This window comes from Heteronotia binoei, chromosome 15 (assembly GCF_032191835.1).
Source record: "Heteronotia binoei isolate CCM8104 ecotype False Entrance Well chromosome 15, APGP_CSIRO_Hbin_v1, whole genome shotgun sequence".
Taxonomy (NCBI): domain Eukaryota; kingdom Metazoa; phylum Chordata; class Lepidosauria; order Squamata; family Gekkonidae; genus Heteronotia; species Heteronotia binoei.
The window spans coordinates 49286965-49292112 of NC_083237.1; positions in this window are offsets into that span (position 1 = coordinate 49286965).

A 5148-nucleotide genomic window follows, 5' to 3' on the forward strand; every position below is an offset into this window, starting at 1 on the left:
GATACATTAAATCTCTGTATAAGGGAGAGAATCGCATATAGCAGAGAGGAAATTCTTGAGACCTTCACTTCCATCTGGCAAGATTTTTTGTATCTGTTTGAGCAGTGATATCTCACGTTTGCCACACCCTGCTTAGCAGGATCTATATGACTGACTCTTACCTCCCCGTCGCTATTCTCAATCCTTGTTTTTTAAAAAAAAATCCACTCTTCGCTGCCGGTGTTTATGCTGGTCTACCTTTCTTCACTTGTTGATGGGATATGTTGGGGAAGAGGGTGGGTGGTCGAGTTATGCATGGAATTTATTATATGTGGAAAAGAAATAAAAATGAAAACAGTGAGATGTTTGGCTCTTGCTTACAGTATGTGCTAACATGACAGTCCTATTACTTCTAAATCAGGTTCTTCTAGGGTGCAGTTTTGGCAATAAATTCTGCAACAGGACAGGAAAAAATCTGTTATTGAGTTCCCATTATGTGAATATTGAGCTTTTCTGCATTCCCATCTTCCTCTCTTGTAAATTCCTATTTCTTCAAGGGGAGTTATTGTTCAGCATCTGTTTTGCTCCCTCTAGAGAGCCAGTTTGGCGTAGTGGTTAAGTGCGTGGACTCTGGAAGAACAGGGTTTGACTCTCCACTCCTCCACATGCTGCTGCTAGAGTGACCTTGGGTAAGTCATAACTCTCTCAGAGCTGTTCTGCTCAAGAGCAGTTCTCTAAGAGCTCTCTCAGCCCCACCTACCGCATAGAGTGTCTGCTGTGCGGAGGAGAAGGAAAAGGAGATTCTAAGTCGCTCTGAGACTCCGAGTGAAGGGCGGGATAGAAATCCAATCTTTTCTCCTAGTGGCCAATTTGATAGTACAGCAGTTTATGTCTGGCATAAAAACCTGCTGTTTACATCTGCAGGGAGATATGCCAGACATAAAACCAATGTCATATCTAATCAACCATAAGAGAGAGCAAAATGTACAGAACAGAAATCTCCTCCCACCTCAATTCTGAAGAAACAGGAATTGCAATTGAGGAAATGCAAGTTAGCAAATGACTGTGTCCCATCCTATTTTCCAATACAGCAGGGCTGGGCTTTTTTTGTAGCAGGAACTCCTTTGCGTGTTAGGCCACACACCCCTGATGTATCCAGTCCTCCAAGAGCTCACAGTAGGCTCTGTAAGAAGAACCCCGTAAACTCCAGGAGGATTGGCACATCAGGGGTTGTGGCCTAATATACAAATGAGTTCCTGCTACAAAAAAAGAGCCCTGCAGCAGGGATTGTGCCAAGGGTTTTCACAGTTATTATTTATCTTGTTTACTGAGATGCTGGCAATTAAAAATGAGACAACAAAACCAAATAAATGGTATGTCAGTGCACAGACACTAAACTTTTGTTATATGCAGGTGATGCTGTCTTTACACTGCAACAACCTGAAGAGTCCTTTTCTAGGAAAGATCTGAAATAAATTTCTGTTTTAGAGAACTGCAGAAGTTTTAGAAAGTGGAACAGCTTACTGAAAGAGGGGTGGGTAAAATGCCCTATTTATGTACTCTGCCCCAGGGGTGGCCAACAGTAGCTCTCCAGATGTTTTTTGCCTACAACTCCCATCACCCCAGCCAGCATGACTGATGGCTGGGGCTGATGGGAGTTGTAGGCAAAAAAATCTGGAGAGCTACCGTTGGCCACCCCTGCTCTACCCTACAAAGTCCACATCAAGAAATCCTAACTTCCCACTAGATAAACCAAGATTATCATGTGCTAACAGTTGTAATTTTGATCGACAATATATGTCAGATGATAACAGAGCAATTCTGAGCAATGTTATTATTGTTACAGAAATGGGTGTTTTTTGCGAGCAGATCATGAGGTTTCCTAGTTGCAGAACTTCTGATTTTGGGGTGCAGAATTCACAGAACTGATGACATTCCCCCCGCCCCCCCCAAGTTGTTTAAGTTTGGTCAGGGAGCCAACAGAATCCCAATGAACTAGAGTAAAAATGAAGGATCAGATCTTGAAAATGTAGCTGTGGAAAGGTTCCCACTGCATAAGCTACACCTTCCAGGGGTAAAATTCCAGTAGGAGCTCCTTTGCATATTAGGCCACACACCCCTGATACAGTCAATCCTCAAAGAGCTTAAAAGGCTATTTTTTGTAAACTCTTGGAGGATTGGCTACATCAGGAAGTGTGTGGCCTAATATGCAAAGGAGCTCCTGCTAGAATGCCACCCCTGATACCTTCTATACTTTCTTGAGGTAACAGTCCTTCCTCCAGGGGAGGACATGATTATGTATGACCCTAGAACGATCTTCCTTTTCCTGATTCACTTGGGGGTACAGCCTCAGAGTGGGGTAACACCCATGCATACACTCACACGCACATACCAATCGTTTAAATGTTATCTTTTCCTCCAAAATCTGAGGTAGTTTTTGCAAATGTGTAAATTCTCTTGCTTCGGACACCTGCATATCCTCAAAGTTATAAACTTACGATGAAGCTTCTTAAATTTCACTCTTCTTTTTTTTGAAAAGCAATACAAATGGCATATATGTTTACACACAAGCCACACCCCTTCTAATTATTTTTTTTTAACCATTCAATCAAGCCCAAACCCTTGAGGTATTTTCTGGGCGTCAGACTTGGATCCCAAGTTTTATCTTTTATGTGAAGATTTTGGGATATTGCTGGTGCTTTGGGGTGGTGGTTTAAGACTTGGGATAACTTGACAAAATCTTCAGAAGGTGTATATATATACTTTTTTAAAAAACACAAAAATGAGCCATACTCTGGACTCTGGAAATCAGAGTACAATTAAAGACATTCCAGATTTGGCCCTAGGAGAGACCAAGGTGTGAGCACAGAGTCTACATTCCAAAGAAGTTTTAGCTGTTAATGTCTACTGAGTTCCTCTTCAAGGCTACAGTTAAGCTCCACCTGGAAATCCCGTCCAAAGATAAATTATAGTTTTTAATGTTCTGTACATTTCATATTTCCATTAGGAATCTGGGGGGGGGGGGGTGAAGAATCAGTTTTAAGTTTTCAGACTTCCTGATTAGTTCCCAAGAAACATTGACTAAAACCCCCCAGGATAGAAGCCCAGTTACCAACGGAAAACAGGAATGCCGTTTGAAATCATGGCATTTTTAAACATCTGTACTTTGTCCCAAGTTCACTGAGACTTTAGCAAAATTTCTAGATTGTAACCCTGGGAGCAGTGTTCCCTCTAATCTGAGTCAGTGTGAGCCTAGCTCACAGGTTTTTTTTCACCTCCAGCTCACACATTTTTGTCTTAGCTCAGGAAGGATGGCCCCAAAGCAAACTAATTTATGCAGTAGCCAAATAGCTCACTCATGACTTTAATGCCAGTTGCTCACAAAGTAAAAATTTGCTCACAAGCATGGGCTTTTTAGATAGAAAAAGGCCAGCATGAACTAATTTGCATATTATGCCCCACCCCATGATATCACCATTGTTTCACACAAAGCTTTGTGTGTAGAAAAAGCCCAGCAGGAACTCATTTGCATACTAGGCCCCACCCCGACACCAAACCAGCCAGAACTGCATTCCTGTGCATTCTTGCTCAAAAAAAGCCCTGCTTGCAAGACTCCACAGCTTAAAGGAAGTATTGCCTGGGAGTGGGATGTTGAACGACTGGCAGGAGATTCAAAGCAGCCCAGAGCTTGAAAAGACCAAGAGATACCTTTTTCAATCTCAATGTTCGGGCGAAACTGGAGATTGTGAGCCAAGAACAATCCCTGAAACAGCAGCGAATGGAACTCAAGTGGAGTTCCTTTTCATCTAGAATGTTCTCTCACCCCCAGTTGTCGTGGGTAAGTATAATAAACCCAGATCCACATACCAACGACTGAGGTCCTTTTCCCACAGAGTAACCTGAAGGACAAAACAAAAGGACGAACTTCATCCAGATAATCTGAGTTAAAATTCTGATATGCAGCAAGATCACTGAGGTATTAACATAACTAGCAGAGTACATTTTCTTCCCCTTTTAAATAAGGAGTCGATTTTATTGGCTTGCTGAATAAAAACTTTTGCCGTTATTTTCTTCTTACGCTTCTTCTGTGTTTGTACAAGCTATCGCTGAGCCATTTTCAGATAGCTTGATCGTTAAAAATGAAGAAGAAAAGGGTGGTTGTGATTTCTCAAAACGTTATCACAACAGGGGAAAAAAACGGCTATCCAAAATATGAAAACTTTTCTCCCAGCATCCTTTCCATCAGAGAGCTTGTACAAATATTATTTTATTTTCCTTAAGCAAAAAATAAAAATAAAAATTAACCCCTAGAGTTTCTGGATATTTTCTGGCAGTTTTTACTTGCCAAGCATCCCTTGAGGAAAAGCTTGGAATAATGTGTGGGAATGTGTCAGGGTGAGGGTGGTTGTGGGAATTTGCAGCCCTGCTGTACCCACTTTAGTCGCCACTACTGAATTTCACACCAATAGCATTCAAAAAGGTGTTAAGTGAAGGCAGGAGGAGGCAAGCAGCTGATTTATGTCCAAAGGGCACGTGAGTTTGCAAGCTAGCTCAGAGAACCAGATCTGAAACTTGACTGGAGCCCCGCAAGTCACTGTGCTGTGTCATAGACCGACAGTGCCATCCTATGCAGAGCTACGACCTCCTAAACCCACTGATTTCAATGGACTTAACTCTGCTCAGGATGGCACTGCTTAGGAGAGTTCTGCTCCAGGAAGCTGCAGGGCCCAGAGGGAACTAACACTGAGTGCAAATTTCAGAATATAAAACGTTCAAAACCTCCCTCCCTCCCCCACAAAAAAATCCAAATTGTAAAATACAAAAGACAATATGCTGGTGCAGAACTCATGATTTTGACGACGACAGTGACAAGCTTCTGTAGCACAGCACGTGAAAATGACCGAGGTGGGGGGGGGATATCTTAACCTTCTTGCCAGCTTTGCAAAGAGCACGCCATCCTTTCAACCCTCAGAGAGTTAAGGACAATGCAAGAACAGCTGCACCCTTCTGTTCTGTTTCCAAGCCACTGCAGGGTGCGTTCACCCTACACTAAATAATGCATTTTGCAACTGGATTTTTGCTATTTTCACACAGTAAAAATTAAGTTGCAAAATGCACTATTTAGTGTAGGGTGAACACACGAATATTGCCTCTCTCCAACCGTAGAGG